The following is a 17,419-nucleotide window of genomic DNA, read 5'->3' as shown; positions in this document are numbered from 1 at the left end:
ATGTGAAGTCGCAGCACATATTAGATGGACGTTTATTTCTCAAACCCTCTCTGTGTTTTCTATCTTCACACTCCCATCTTCTCGTATCTTCTTGTTGTCCAGGTTATGACAGCAGAGCAGCAGAGAGCCTTCTGTCGAATTGGCGTCATCATTCGCGGCTTCCTCACTCGCAGACTGCTCAAAACAGAGAAGGTCAAACACCTGCGACAGACCATCCTGGTGAGATTACACATTTAACACAAATAACACACGCTAAAAATATGCACAACCAATTGAAAACACCAATGGTAACTTGTCAACCAATCAATCACACATCCATATTTGACCAGAAGAACGTGACATGTGTTGCTCCTCTTTTAAAGGAAGAAGTGAAGGAAAAGTTCAGATATCTTTTCACTCTCAGTATGAACTTGGAAACTACCTTGAGTTTGTACTCGTGCTTGGTGAGCAGTGAAGCATTTGTCTGGACGATTTGTGTAATGTTTACCAAAGCATAAATCAAGACATGGCTTGTTATTGTAGCTACATCTGTTAAGATGAATTAGAATTGTTCTACCTGCTGATAGCTGGTGGTACTTGAAAAGCTTATCATGATGAACTGTACTTGTATTACACCTTGATTACCACACGGACAAAGTGACTTACAGGGAAGAAACACTGTTTGGTGGCAGCGTGCCTCGTCTTATACCGTCAGTGTCAGTGCTTCAGTCATAAACTATGATCCTTACTGACTGTTTCAAATGGAGAAAGCCAAGGGCCCCAAGGAGAGAGTGGTTCTGTCTGCTGCCACACAGAGGTCTCTGGACAGGAAAAAGAGGTACGATGGGAAAGAGGAACACAGCCTTACATTGCAGATGAGATCTGGTTTTAGACGCTAATGTTTTTGATGTTGGGATCCAGGGATCAGCAGTGTTTTTATTGTATGTGTTTGGTACTCCTCCAGGGTCGGTGAATCCCCATCAATGGCTAGAAAGAAGCAGCAGAAGCCAAAGAGCCCCACTACTAACAGGTGCTCTAGACTGTACGACAATTTCCTGTGTTTAATGTCCCCAGAAGAGTAGTTCTCTAAATACATCCTTTCTTCATTCCCAGAGTCCTGAAGCCAAGCCAAGGCCAAAATTCTCCTGTGCCAGGCCAGCTGAACCGCCAGGGGTGAGACTTGTTTTACCGTAATCGCAACGTGCCTTACCTTGCTATCATAAACTGCCATTTCATTTCTTAGGAGATACGTCTCTCCACCTCACCCCACTTTTTTTTTTTTTACTTGTTCTGACTCTGATGAAGACACACTTGGCTTCAGAACGGTAGTCTTCTAATAAAGTGTGTTGCCTTAAATCCGTGTGCTCCAGTATACTTTGGACCTAAGCCCTGAAGTCTCTCCTGATTGCGCATTTCATATTTCATATGCTGACCTAATGTATTTTGCATATCAGCAAAAATCCAGAAGTGGATGTCATGTTTGGCTAACCAATGAACTGTAATTCCAATACTTTATTTACCTCTTGCTAAAGGCAACAGTGTACACAAATGTTTGGATTTGAGCTTTTACAGATGACTTTAAAGTCAGCAAAGTATGACAGTGGCTTTTTTTTCTCAGGAGCTGGTACAGAAAGACCCCAGAGGAGAGAGTGAGGCGCTCAGACAGCCTGAAGAAGCAGCACTCTCTGGGTTAACAGATGACTCAACTTCCCCCGACCTGTGAACTTTGATTTTTTTAGTCTTTGAATACAAACCTTGCCCAACTGAAAGTCCAGTCTGTGCTGCTAATATGATCGTACCATCTGAAACTCAAATGATTGTATTCACTACCATACTTGAGCTCCCTGGTATACATCACCACAATGTCATTGTGTTTTACTGTTGTAGCTTGCTGAAAAGAGCTGAACTGAGCACAAATCTCACAGGGAGCTTGATATTGTCTGGTAGACACATTTTACACTTTAAAGAAGTGACAAAAAAAGTAAGTCTATTTAAATGCAAGCTAGAAGAGTTAAAAGAAAAATTATTTGTATCCGTGCCGAAGAGCATTGCCTTTGCTATCTGTAACATGTTAGAATGCATATATTTACCATGTTGTGTTCATAAACATCTAGTGCTTATAGCTGTAAGAGAATTTACAAAATGACTTTCATGGTGACAATCACATGAAAGTATTTAAGTGAGTATAATACATTAAATAGAATAGTTTTGTTCAAGGGCTTTAAGTACCTGTTTGTGCTTTCTTTCTGTATTAAATGGTGCTGAGTTTACATTACTCTGAGGCATTTCAGTGTGTTTCAATATTGGTGATATATTTTTTTTTACACAGTGGCGCACTGTTACATTAATGTAGCTTCACACAACAGGAGATGCACAGCAACACTGAGTAAAACTAAATTACTGAGACGATTGATTCAAAAGCATGCCAAATTCTCTGTAAGTTTTCACTCATTGTCGACTGCCATGTCAACACAGACTCTAAATATAAGAATATAGCATGTGCATATATTATTGTTAAGGAATTGGTACACCACACTATCACTGTGATACCACACAGAAAAGGTACTTTTTTATGTTTTTTATCACCAGAATAAATTGTGAAATTATTTGAATTTTCTGGCCTCTGATTGTAAAATAAAAATAAAATGGAGAGATATTTACAGTGAAACTGGATTGACCCAACAAGCAACGCAGGGGAGAAAATGACAGTTACAAATCTCATGATGCAGTGTGGTCGGTAGCTAAGGTCAGCCACTTGCTAAAAAAAAAAAGGTTTACATGTGACCTAATGTAATGCCACTGATATAATTGCCTCTATGATCCCTCTTATATTTCTATTTTTTTATGTTATGTTATTATTTTTCTTGGACAGAAATAAGAAAGGAACTGATAATTGTGCAAAATGATGCTCGTCCCTATTTATGGCCCATCTGTGTATCTGCATGTTCCATGTTCTTGCATCAGTAAGTGGCAGTTTGAAGCATGAACAAGCATAATACATTCCACTACCATTAATCATTAATGAATAACAACACACCTTTACTAAACTTGTTTGTACATGAACAGTAATCATTATAAGGAAAACTGACAAATGGTTTGGAAATTAACAGCATCTGGATTGTGTAAATAATCGTCAGGTGTGACGTATCTGGCTTTAGGCGTAGGAGGCAGGATTCCATTTGTGGAATCTCTTGAACGACATACAAAGGTATCATTGAGTTGACTGGATCCATCCACAGAGACATAACTAGTTTGGACACACCCAGTAGAACGGAGTGCATGTATTCGGGTACAAATGCAAAAACAATGTCAAACAAGAGAAGTATGCAAAGCAAAGGCAACTCTTTTACTCCATATTTTGACTTTTCAGCCTGCGTTGCATTATGCTTCAACATTTCGTCTGACCTAGCTGCTTGTTTCTCTTCAACAATGCTGTTTGCGTGTTGAAATTAAAATTGTTATAACTTGCTTGGTGCATGGTACAAAGAGCAGCTTATTCACCAATGCACACATACAAAGTGGACAGACTTGTGCAAAGATAATGCAAACCATTTATCCTGAAGAGAAACTAACCTGAAGGCATACGAGTAGATCCGAGGAGAACTGAGAGCATTTGCAAGAGCATTTGCAAATGCTCTTGCAAATGCTCTTGACAAAAGAGCACTTGCAAATGTCATAAAAACACTAAGATTAGAGAATAGTCTAAAAATGTGTAAACATTTATGTGGCAGAATTGAGCTTTTCATTAATCATCCCACAACCCCAAACTGTTTAAAAAGTGATTAGATAGATAGATTTTATTTTGAACAATAAACTTACAGAAAATTCTCAATAAACAAAATAAATAAATATTACATGTCATAAAAGGAGATGTATACATGAATATGGTTCTACCCCTTTTAATAATGAACTTGGTTATCATATATCCACGCAAATAATAACTTTAATGATTATTATATATAGTAAAGCTAAAAAAGTAAAGCTGTTTGTGTACTGCAATTCCTCCTATTGTGTGTACATCACATCATTTATAACTCCCTGGATCAACAGCAGATTACTCATCAAAGCACAAAACAAAACAAATAAACTCATGCAAATAGTTTATCCTGAAGAGAAACTAACCTTAAGGCATACAAGGTCAGCCACTTGTTAAAACAGGTTTACTGGTGCCTGATATAATGACACTGATGTTATTGTCTCTGTGATCCCTCTTTTTTTTCAAGTTCATATAGTGACTTAAGTTCTATTAAATTATTATATTTCTTGAACAGTAATTAGAAAGGAAGTGATGAGAGTTGTGATAAACCTCTGGATCAAAAAGCAGTATCAATAATTCCCATCCCTACATGTGTGTCTGGATGTTCCATGTTCTTGCATCAGTAAGATAGATAGATAGATAGATACTAACTTTATTGATCCCGCGAGGAGAAATTATTTTGTTACAAGCAGCAATAGGTTACAGAGCAGCAGCAGTAAGTGGCACTTTGAAGCATGAACAAGCATAATACATTATATTACCATGAATCCTCAATGAATAACAACCTTTACTACACCTGTTTGTACATGAAGAGCAATCATTATCAGGACAAACTGACAAATGGTTTGGAAATTAACATCTGGATTGTGTAGAAACATTTTTTCTTGTTAAAAGTTTCAAGAACACAAGGCTCCTGTGTGAACACACCTACTAACAGGTCTTAACTACTATGTTGGAATTGATCACACATTTATAATTTATATAGTATTTGAGGTGTGTGTTACTAACAATGCTTGGGAACTGTAATGTAGATTTGTTTCAGGCAATTTAATTTTAGGTCAGATCTAAGACGAGAAGTTTTAAGTTAGAAGAATTTGACAAGAACAAAGTTGGAAAATGTTATTGTTATTGTGTTAATGTAATTGTTAATCTCACAATAAAAACTGATGTTAGTGAGAACATAAAGAAGCTTTTAGATCATTTTACAACACAAACGACAAAGAAGCCAAAGTACATGTGGCACTTTAAAAGTGAACTTTATTGGCCAGTATACCATGTCAAGAACTTTAAATTCATTTAGAATCAGTGTAGATTAAGAAAAAACAATTGTTCAGTAAATAATGATGATGATACAATGGTTTATTACCATCATCTAGTTCTATCCAATTTTTGATGAATTAACACACTTATAAAACATTATTTCGCAGTAAGAAATTTTTGTCCTTGAACATGAAAGAAAAAAGGTAAAATCATTCTTTGAAAATCCAACATACAGTACATACTGTGATCAAGGTTCAGGATTTATGTTAAACACCCATAAAATCATTGGAATTTCAATCACAATTAACCAATACTAAACTAAGATTAAAAATTTGACAAAAAACGTATAAATTCAAGATTATTATTATTTATTTTTTTAAATCATTAAAACAAAATGTATCTGGGACATCATAGTGGAGTGGTGAGTAAGACCTGTACCGTGTAAACCACAATGTACCTGGTTTGAATCAGACTGGGGACCTTTGCTGTAAGAAATCCCGCTCTCACCCCCCACACACTTTCTGTCTGCATCCTATCTTTCATCATTTAAAAGCAAAAACGTCCTACAAAACATAGAAAAGATAAAATCTCTATGCATGTCTTTCACAACAAGCTAATTCAAAGTACATATCAAAACACTCAAAGAGAACCTGGATAAGATGAGTTGACAAAAATGGTTGAGACCACATCCAGAGGCCTCACATCTCTAACATGCAGGGCTCTTCAGTTGGTTATCAGCTGTGCAGCTGCCGGGCTGGGAGGACCAGCACCAGTGTAATAAAAAGCATCGTTAGCATTATTCAGAACAGCTCAATCTGGAGGCATTATGTAGATATTTTAACAACAGTTTTACCAAATTAGTGGTTCTTCATCTGAGCTTCCCTTCAGTTCTTTGTAGTGGTTCTCCACCATCAGAAGCTCCAATGTAACGTCTAAAAAAAAAACCGTGTTAACATTAAGTTCACTATTAATCACACATTTGGAAATTTATTGACCTGTTCATTTCAATCAATATTTTTAGTATTTTTAGTAATTATGTTTATATTTTGTAAGGTTGCCTTTACCTGGGATTGAGACACCATCTGTCTTGAGCGACAGCTCAATTGATTCCTGCATTGTTTTTTCCAGATTGTCCAGGATGTCCCTCTAAATTAGCATAAAAATCTTTATCACTCACAGCCAAAATGTGTCTTATAACACAGGCATATTCCACTTGATTATATATATGATGACCTAGAATTGTAGATAAAGATAAGCAGCACAACATGTTTGACTATATCCTCATCGTACGACCTATTATAAAATGTTACAAACCATCAAGTAATCCAGCTGTTTCAACATAACATCTTTAGCTTTCTGGAACATGACGTTTTTTGACCCAAGTACGTGCTTCACAATAGTGTCCCTCATATTATTCAGCATGCCCGGTCCTTTAATTTTTTTTGCATCTACAATAAAACAGAAAACTTAAGTCAATGAAAAATTATTATTATTATTCTGCACAATTATGAATAATGTTAATTTTTACAGTGTCAGGTTTTATATGTGATGATCTTTATCGTACCGTCATAGCATTTCTGCATGTTTGTCTCAATTGTTGTCGTCAGACTGCTGTAGATCATTTTCTTACGGTCGCAAATGATTTTGTTGAGTTTTGTCTTCATCTTTTCTTCCTAAGTGAGAGAATATGAATCGTAGATCCATATATTTTAAATAAAATCATGGTAATATACAAATAAGGCTGATCTTGTTCCCCTTTTTCAAAGGGCGTCTGCAGTTGTAACTGACATTTACTGTATTGATAGACTTCTTCATATACAGTGTATATATGTTAACAGCTAAAAACATCTATATTTCATTCATTCTCTCATGTTTAGTCTTCATGTCAGTCCTCAGTCACAAACTTGATGTTTGGGATGATTTTCTCACCCTTCTGCTGAAGCCTTTCTGACCTGGACAAATAGCTTAATAAAGACTAATGGTACTATTCTCCTCTTTTACCTCTGTACTGAGAAATATCAGTTGCAGTGCGACATCTTTGTTCTCTGTCTTCTCTTTCATCATCTTTGTATCAAGTGAAAATGAATTGAGGACTCCGTTGAATGGTCCACATTTTCCTTCATTTCTGAAACATGTTAACAAGTTGAAATGTTTCATAAACGTGTGTTTCATCATTGACAAGTTTGTATTTCAATAATGTAATTTGTATGTATGCATTATATCACATAACTTTTATAACTGTATAATTTGTTAATTTTAGACATTCTCCATAGTTTGTACAATTAGCCTGCACAGGGTTTTATGTCTTTATTAAGTCATTTCTTACGGGAAGGTCTTCTTGAATTCCTCATCAATGCTCTCAGTCAGACATGAAGATAACTTCATATTGAGGTTTATTTGTTTCCCCTTTTTTGTTTTTTTGTAGGTGCCATCGTGCTCTACTATACACTTCAGTGTCTTGTGGAAAGAATTACCTTTCTTATTCTGAAACAAAACAGAAAAAACAAACATTTTTAAGATATTCATATGAAGTGCAAAATCCGTTGTAATGATGTTGTTATAATTCAAATACGTACAGGATGAATCACCGACTCCAAGACTTTTTCACATGAGCTTTTAGATTTTTCAACCCCCTCACTGAGGCACTTTTCAAAAGCCAGATAAGTCTCTTTCATTGGTTTCCTGACTTTATCAAGTTAATTTCTCATCTTTAGTTGAAGGACTGTGTACACAGCTGTCTTTATGTCAGCCTGAAATCAACAACAACACATTCAGTATTCAAAGCAATGAAACCATACTGCTACGTGACTGAGTTTTCTTGATTTATTCACATTTATACAAAATGTTGTTGATTTTGAGTTAGACCACCCTTTAATTACTGTCGTTATGCAGCCTCTCTGAAGCGACACAAATTCAGGAAAACAACTAACTTGATGATAAAATGTATGTATGGATGACATTACATGTAAGTAGTCTGTCTTTGACTTTAATATGTTTTCACATTGTTTTCTGTTAATATTAATGATTAAAGACAAAGAAAGAGGTTATATTTCTTGATCTCACCCCTTCTCCATGGCTGGCCCCTTGAATCAGAGAGAGAATCCCACGAGCTCCAGACACATAGTTTAACGTCTCTGAGTGACAGTCATTGAGATCCTGCAGAAATTCCTGAAGTTTGGGTATTTCTGTAAAAAAAATGCAGTTTGCATCTTACATAGTTACAAAACATACTTACATTTTATTGCCATAATCCAATTAGTCATTCGTGTTTGTTTTGTTTAAGTAAAGTAAACCTAAATGTGCTCATATATGAAGACTTCACCTACCAGTGTCGTCTCGATCTAGACGTTTCTTTTTTAGAAACTCTTTGGAGCTCACTGTGAACACTCTGAAACTTTCATTACTGAAATGTTTCTGAAAAGAAAAAAGTTTTGGTTTTACAGCATGCCTGCAGTCGTAGACTATCTTTGTGTTATACTTTCTGTCAGTCTATAAAACTCACCTTAACCTCGTTTAGTTTGCTGAATTCTTCATTCACTGCTTTCTTGGCTCGATCGTTTGTTTTCAATAAGGAAGCACGAACATCAGCTGCTGAACTAAATGAAAATATTTGCATTAATTTGCACCTCATACAGTATTTGGAGAACTGAAACCTCAAATTCCAACTTATTTTGCATCCAGAATAAAAATCGAAATTATATTATAAATATAAAGACACCGTGCAATACAGAAATGATTAAGATAAGATAATCCTTTATTAGTCCCACAGTGGGGAAATTTATAATTCAGTCTGTCTATATAATATTTTTAGTTATATTTTAGTTGTATTTTAACTATTGTGGATTTTTACTTTTTCACATAGTTAACATTCTTTACTGTTTATTACTTATTTATAATACTTGTTTTTGATCTTGTTTTTACTATGTCTCTTGTTTGCACTATCCACTATGCTGCTGTAATCTTGTGAATTTCCCCGCTGCCGGACTAATAAAGGATTGTCTTATCTTATCTCTTTTAAACCTATAGCTGTAATTATCAAATCCACCATTTATACTGAAATGTGCATCACTTTATTTTACAGGTCTGTGATCTAAAAGGAAGCTTTCTGAAAAGAACTATATCATTTCGTAACCATAGAGACAAAGTTACAGACTACTATTTCAGTTTAGTTAGTTGTGTTGAGTGTGTGAGCAGTTATTGATTTCTAAAGGAATTTCTTTGAAAGACCTGATAAAACCGATGACAAGCATTAAGAATGACTATATAGAAATAGACAATTTACTCGTTGGTGGTCTCGTTTTCTCATGTAGGTCATACATAGACATCAGTATTATTATTGAGACTGTTTCATAAACACTTCAAAATTCCTCACAGTTCCTTTAATATATATGTACTTTTGGCATCTTAAATCACTTACTGATCTTCTGAATCTTCAATAGAATCAGACTTGGTGCAGATAAAGTGAATGTGCTGACACTGGCCACCATTTCCCATGTAGCTAGAGGCACTTTCCAGGATCTCCCAGGGTTCTGGCTCTGATGCAGCTCGATTCCTGTCAGTCACGATCCACACAGTGGAACAACTTCCAACGAGCTAAAGGGACATGACAGCAAGTTAATTATGATGGTTATCAGTACTTTGTAATAACATGATGTCACAGTTTGCAGATAACACAGTAATACACTAAACAGCATTGCATGTGATGAATTACCGTTTTCCACATCCTGTCCCTGCTCTTGTTACGGTCCCCATTTCCAGGAAGATCCACAAGTGTGACATGCTTAAGAAGATCATTATTTGGCACCCTGATAGTCACACACTTCACTAGTGGCCAATACCACCTCTTTATGTCTTTACCTTCTCCATCTTTTGGGTCGCTTCTTGTGTATCTGAATAATTTTGCAGATAGCTCTTTCGCCTGCAATAAATAATAAAATGAGATTAATGCAACGTAAGGCGATTTCATTCATATGCACAGACTCCAACTTCAAACTTCTTTATAAATTGCACAAAAGAACAGAAACAATATAAAAAAGAAGAACACTTACGTATCCCCATCATTGAAACAACAAAAGCAAAAAGCTAAATTTGGATCAATAAATATTAAATACTAAACCGGAAGTGGATACAAAAGAGCAATTTTGGGTGACAATTAGGTTTTAAATTGATGATGACCAGATTTTGACAGTGTCTAAGATTATCTAGGTCATAGCAAGTATGTTTATCATCGTAGCATAATGCAGCTTCCCTGTGTTTCATGTTGACCTTTGACAGTCAGCAGACCCCAGTCTGATGATTACGTTTACATGAAGGTTCATATGGATAGAACATGTAAGAAACATAATGTGGAACTAAATCTTTTAAAATCAATCAGATGAAGATTCAAGGTGTGCAATAATTCTATATATTTAATTAAGGGCACCAAAGACAATCACCTCAGTTCTGTCTGTATTTAGCAAGAGACCAATTTCAAGCCATTGATTTTTTCAATGCAGTGACAAAGTGAGTTGATGGTACCACGGCCTACCAGTGAAAGAGAAATATAGATTTGAGCATCGTCAGCGTTAAGTGTCCCTGTATAAAAAGGGATCATGAATAGACTGAATAGAAGGGGGTCAAGTACTGATCCTTGTGGTTCTCCAAAGGGGTGAAGTTGGGTTGATTGAGATAAAATAATTACTATTACTATCACCAGCAGAACAAAAGTGTGAACAAAAGCAGTATTGAGATTTAATAATACAAGATGTCATTTAATCTTAATGTAAAATGTTTGGGCACAAAGATGGAGGAAAAATCCTGATTGGATGTTGTTAAAACAGTTAAATAAATATATTTACTTACTGGTATACAAACTTATTTATGATTTGTCTATAAAGAGTACATTTTCTATGGGTTTGTAGTTATCGAGGACAGGTGGATCAAGGCCACTCTTTTTATAAATAGAAAGTTTCACATACTGATTTTACTTTTACATTTGTTGAACTACCGTTAAACTAAACCAGGGGTCGGCAACCGTTACTATCTAAAGAGCCATTTTGCCCTATTTTTCACCAAATAAAATTAGTCTGGAGCCGCAAAAGCTATTTGATATCACAGCTTATAAAATGTTATATATAGTTATATTACATATATACAAAAACTATAGTTTGTTGTATTTATGAAATCATAGAACAAGAATAAAGACAATTCTTGACATGTTATTGCTATTTCACCGGTTATAATAATATCAAACTCTTATGAAGAGGAGAAAAAAACTTGCTCATTTTGCTGCAGCAGTTGATAAATCGCTCTTTTTCTCTCATCTCCAGCGTGATACTTTTCAGAAAATGTGTGCTTGTTCTGGAAGTGTCTTTCAACATTACATTTTTTGTTGTTTGCTAATTTCTCGCCACATTTCAAGCATACAGGTGAGCCAGCATCGTTGGCAGTGAAAGCAAATTAATACGCCCACGCAAAATTATACTCTATTTTCCTCCGTGACTTTTCTTTTTTGGATGTATCCATTGATGGTTTACCGAGGGTTAATGTTGCCCCAATACTTTATGATAATAATAAACACGGGGCTCCGTAATCTGCGACAAGACGGCAGCATCTTTATTCACTTCTCCCACACTTCACCAGAACCCATTTCTTTTTCCGTCTCATCCTCCACAATAAAAGCACCAAACACATACACAGGAACATCCTGCTTCCTAGAGAGCTCTTAACGTGCTCAACATAATACCTTACAATAGTTTACCGAGGGCGAAGGTTTGCAAATCATAATTAGCTTGACAGCAACGTAGTAGGATGTGACGCACATTTTAGTTGACAAACTATTAAAACATTTTTTATTTTGGCGGCGTGTCCAGCGGCGTTACCGGCCAGCCCTACGGAGCGGACTTCCTGTTTACACCGGCACCCGCCCGCATGCCCAGTGTACGGGCACGCGGGTGCGTTCAGGCGTTTTAGTCTGGACGGAGATCATTTCGAAAACGATGCCGAAACGCCGTGTGGACGGAGATGGTTTTCGTTAGTGTGGATGTAGCCTCAGGGAGCCGCAACAGAGGGGCCGAAGAGCTGCATGCGGCTCCGGAGCCGCGGGCTGCCGACCCCTGAACTAAACCAACCTGGAATGGCTAGGCAGCATGCATATTACATAAACCTCAATAACATTTCCCTCTGTCAGACAGACGAGACGGCTTCTTATGAAGTGATACAAGATTTTTACTCTTACTTACTGTTTCAACTGTCAAAATCTTCCCTGTGGAAAGGAGAAATTCTGGGATCTCTTTGAAATATTTGTCATTTATGAGGTCATCAGGAGATTTGTTTTCCCAGTCTTCTCCATACAGCGCTGACAGCTTTTCAACTATGTCCCGACAATCATCGTCATCTTTCTGATCACTTTCCTGATCCGCATTATCCCCAAGGAAATTTTTAGAGAACCACAACTCATCTTTCCACTCCTGAATAGAATTTAAAAAATACCTTTAACTTCATTAAATTATATGGCATGCCTTTTTAAATAGCTTCAAGTAAACAAACATATTCAGCTAATTTTACCTCTTTTGTAATGAACTCAATGTTTGCCTCATACTTTGAGTTCCTCATGTTAGCCTCCACTTTAATCATGACTGAGGTACATGCACTGACGTCTCCAGAGGGCAAGAGATCCTTCACTCCAATGACGGCATTTATCAAAGAGCTCTTTCCAGCCCCGGTTTTGCCAAAGACACCGACCACCTCCCTCTTGTCTGTCTCCAAATCACAGATTTTTTTCCTGTTGTACAAGAGTTTATGTGTGGGTTAATTTATTTCAAAAACATAAAAACACTGACAGAATGTGTCAAAGTCAGAAAGAGATCCGTCGATGAACAGCCCTCTTCAGCATATTGTATCTTCAGGAGAAGTAATTTGCTGTAAATTTTGGCTAAATTAACTAGAATCACCGCGTCACGACTGTATCCCTCAGACAAACAGTCAAGTTGCAGTTTACATCCATGTCGTTCCAAAATGTAATCACTTCATCATGTCATTCTATTAGAAATGTGTGTGAAATTGTCATAATAAGCTGAATTCTTCAGTTATGATCAAAAACATGTTTTGTGAGGTCACAGTGACCTTAATCTGTGACCACCAAATTCTAATCAGTTCATTCTTGAGTCCAAAAAAATTCCTTCAAGACGTTGGTGAGACATGGACGACCAGACAAACCCATGATGCCTGGCTCAACACTACCAGTCTTAAATCTATTAGTGAAACTGGCTCCTGATCAGGAGTGGAACCAGGCCCGTATCACATATTAATATGGAAAATGTAAATAACGTTATACTTACGTCAGGAAGTTGTTGAGCTTGTTGTCTTGGGGAGGTATTTTCTGATGGACACATCTCATGATGTTTTTGACATCAGACAGTATGATTTCTTCTGTCAGAGTGAAAGTAAAGAACTGTTCAGCAGGAACCATGAACCAGTGTATCAAGTAAGCGGTAATGCACAATGAGGAGAGAGTGAGAGGAACTTTCTCTGCCATACGTCAGCAAATGAGAGAGTATTTTCTGTGGCCAAGATATAGAAACAGACATTTGCTATGTAAGTAAGCTAAGTAAAAATTGTATTACGTAAAAATGTTAACACTATACTAAGTTGTAGGTTGCCATTGTTTGGAAAGTATTATAAATACCTGAGTATGATCCTGGTTTGTTGGCAAGTCGTTGTTTTCTAGTTGGTGATTGACAATGGCTGGACTCTCCCTGAAGATCCAACTTTCTCTTTCCTTATTGGATATTTTTTGTTGAGGGAAAAAAAAGCAGAAAGAAAAGTGTGTTGCTTCTGCCTCTCAAAATATTAAAACATGGTCTAGATATAGTTTCTTAGTCAAAGTAAGATATCACCACCTTAAAAAACTTCAATGAACACGACATGTAATCAATAAGATAAAGTGTATCTCACCTTTATCACTTGTGTCACTGGTGGACGGACAAACCTGAGGGTGAACATGAACATTTGTGTCTTAAATCAATACTAAGTGGCCATGTAAAAGTTTGAGCAGACATTGATAATATGATCTATATAATTATAATAAATGCCTTATAACACCTGAGTGCTTGAAACATTATTCAACTTACTTGAGCAGAATAATCAACTGTTTCTGGATTTGCTGTGTTTTGTTCCTTCTAGTGACGAAAGACAATAGTTGCAAATCAATAATAGTAAATAAATGTTAAAATTCTAGCACATGCTATTTTTGTTAATGAGCTTTTATTATCAATTATGTGTAATGAAAACAGAAGTCTGTGCTCCTGTAAATTATAAATACAGTATTTGTGTAAATTGTGTTCACAGTACAGAACGTTACCTTTAACAACTTGAGTCTCTTCTTGAATTTTGACCTTGGTCCCACTGTTGGGATCAAGTCGGCGATTTCTTGATCATCCAGACAGTAAAGACTTTCCGTGTCAATGCCTTGTTCTGCAATAAAAAGTTGATTCTCAGTCATGCAAAAATAAATTTCAAAATGCTGCATAAATCTATTATATAAGGAGTGAAATAAGGATTGGTTCAGCTGTTAATTAAATTTTTTAAAGAGTATTCGAGCCTGAATATAGCGTTAATGTATATTGATTGTATTTTAATTATTTGTCACTCTTTAGTCTTGATTTCCGCACCGCTGAGAATCGTATCTCAATAACCTACAAGATACAGAACAGCGGTTACTCAAGTAGTTAGTTAATGTGTCTCTTTAACAGTGTGAAAATGTCCACGGTCTTTTACCTTTAGTGCTTTTGTACTCTCTGAACAGACACAAAAATTGCCAGGATTAATCAACACTGCTCTCTCCCATTTTCTTAAAACTATGTCTGTCAAGAATATGTCAGCATTGTACTGAAGAACAACATTGCAGCATTTTTCATAGTTCTTTTACTTCTGTAGATGCTTATACTTTTCAGTATTGGTAGGTCATATAAACACTGTATAAAATCTGTACCCAAAAGAGTCATGGTAATACTTTACCTTCAAATATTTTTATCCACTTGCTGAGATCCCATTCAGTTAATTTATTACGAACAAAATCATCCATGACCACGAACAGCAACTGGAAGGTAAACAAGCAATCATGTTTCAAATCAACCACTGCAACTTTGTAGAGTTACATTTCACTGAAGGAAAAGAAGTTATGAAACTTCTATTATCAGCCTCAAGGAAATAGCAAAGACTAAGAAAACATGAGTCACATCACAAGGAACGGTACACCTCATATAGACAAACAACAGTTTATACAAGTACAACTGAAATGATTAATCAATTCATCAACTAGTCAATTACCAGAAAAATAATTTGCAACCATTTTGATAAAGTCAGTTTTCATTTTTAAACATTTTATGGCTCCAGATTCTCGAATGTGAATATTTGCTTTCATTGTTAACTATCTAAATTTATTTTTTATTTAATATGTTTCGGTTTGGCAACAGTCCAAACTTAAAAATATTACATAAAATAATGCTTGTTGGACCATACTATAAGGAGTGAAATAAGTTTTACAAACCAAACAATCAATCGATTAAAAGACTAAATGTTCAGCAGATTAATCCATGATGAAAATGATAATAAATTGCCGTCCTTTACCAATTAATGAACTACAACAGTAACATCTTGCTTCCTGCACGAGTTATAATAATCTAATGATATGATTGAATAACAGACATACGGGCTATTTTTCTGCATTGAAATACGTTCAGTACCTTTTCCTGAGTAAACCACTGCAGCATCAGGCCTGGTCAAATACTCTGATGCAGGGAGCGTCGACATCAGCATACGTTACGCTTACGCAATCTCCCATGTAGCGTTAGATATCTGGCAACATGTTGTTTGTCCCCAAGAGTACCAACTTTTCATCAAGTCGGGATAAGGACACTTCATTATTTAAATTATAGCGTGTAACTTTACAACCTTTTGTTTCTTTTTCACGGTGGAGATCTTCCGGCTTTCAAACGGTCAATAAGAATCACCCGCGGTGTTTGATTTCCTTGATATCATAATATGAATTCCATTCCGGTTACCTGTAGCGAGAAGACAATAGATGTAGATCAATCCCGTCCTCCAGGTTTCAAGCGGGTGGAGAAGTCCTTTGTTCTCAGTAGTTGTCCGACTCCACACAATAAAACGAAACCTAAAGTGTTTTTGATTCCTGGTTCTGAAACTCCTCCCATGGTGAATCTTCCTACTTAATTATGTATTTCTTTTATTCGTTCTTATGAAAATTGTTGACACAAGATCGTGTTCTGCTACACAAATTTGTATTTGTTTGTACTGTTCTCAAATAATGTGGGTAAAATGATGTATAATTTTGCTTTTTGAGCCTCAAACTGTAAATGACATATGTTTGAACATACTGAACTAAATACTGACAACTGAAACATTAAAGGGAGGAGCGGTTTTGTAAAGGGGACACAAGCCTAACAGACTGGAAACCACTGTTTTAATCTTGAACATCACATTTTATGAGTTTATCAAATATTTTAATGTAAAATCTTACTAAAGTAACTGACTGCAGCTGTCAGATAAGTGTGCTGGTGTAACACTGAACTTATGAGAACCACAAAAGAAACATATTTGCTATTGAAATGTAGATTAATTAAGAGGCCATGTTTAATATGCAAACTACCTGAAAAGTACTATGACAAAGGTATAAACAGGTTAGACATGGTTCATATGAGGTTAAATGGTAAATAGACTTGTATTTGTACAGGTGCCACCTGATCCATTATCATTCACAGCCATTCATCACATTCATTCATTTAGGGTTAAGTGTCTCGCATAAAGACACATCGACATGGACTGGAGGATCCGATCCAACCGCTGATCTTTGGATTGAAAGACAAGCAGCTTTAACTCTGAGCCACAGCACCCAGGTTAGAAATGGTTACAAGTAAAAGTCAGGGTTTATTACAAAGTTTGCAAATACATAATCCACTTCTGTGATTATAGTTGTTTTCAATGCTAACACACTAAAATGACACATAAAGCACAATTACTGAGACTAACACTATGAGAGCAAAACCTAAAGATCAAGTCTTTAAAACTCACTCAACATTTTCTGCTTTGCATCCAATTTGCAATTCAAAGTGACACTTTTTGTAACACACTGCACACACTTCATGAGACACAGGACTCTGACATAAAGCCACTTGTCATTTCAAAACACTGCCAATCAAAAAGCCACAGCCATGGACCAATACATGTGCCACCTGGTCAAACACCCAATTGCTTGATTGTCAACTAATCAGGATAAGCGCTATACAGTTATTTTTATGATTGCTTAAGCATGGTTCTAAAAACAGGGCTCATTTTGTCAAAACATGATTGTTCAGTAAATAATGATAAACCAGATAGAATGGTTTATTACTATCATCTAGTTCTATCCAATTTTTGATATATGAA

At 36.0% G+C, this 17,419-nt stretch overlaps 1 long non-coding RNA gene and 1 pseudogene across 1 annotated transcript; one reads left to right on the top strand and one right to left on the bottom strand.

Moving 5' to 3' along the window:
• The first annotated feature begins 740 nt into the window (after positions 1-740).
• Positions 741-1,980, top strand: LOC137878716 (uncharacterized). Its single transcript, XR_011103634.1, has 4 exons — positions 741-817; positions 944-1,009; positions 1,093-1,152; positions 1,598-1,980. It is a non-coding gene; the product is annotated as an uncharacterized lncRNA (long non-coding RNA).
• A 2,987-nt stretch (positions 1,981-4,967) lies between these two features.
• LOC137878584 (nuclear GTPase SLIP-GC-like) lies at positions 4,968-16,135 on the bottom strand (annotated as a pseudogene).
• Positions 16,136-17,419: the final 1,284 nt, after the last annotated feature.

The sequence above is a fragment of the Cebidichthys violaceus genome, unplaced genomic scaffold (genome assembly GCF_023349555.1).
Source record: "Cebidichthys violaceus isolate CVI_PGR_0920_01 unplaced genomic scaffold, fCebVio1.0.p SCAF_23, whole genome shotgun sequence".
Taxonomy (NCBI): Eukaryota; Metazoa; Chordata; class Actinopteri; order Perciformes; family Stichaeidae; genus Cebidichthys; species Cebidichthys violaceus.
This window is presented reverse-complemented; position numbering and strand designations above follow the sequence as displayed.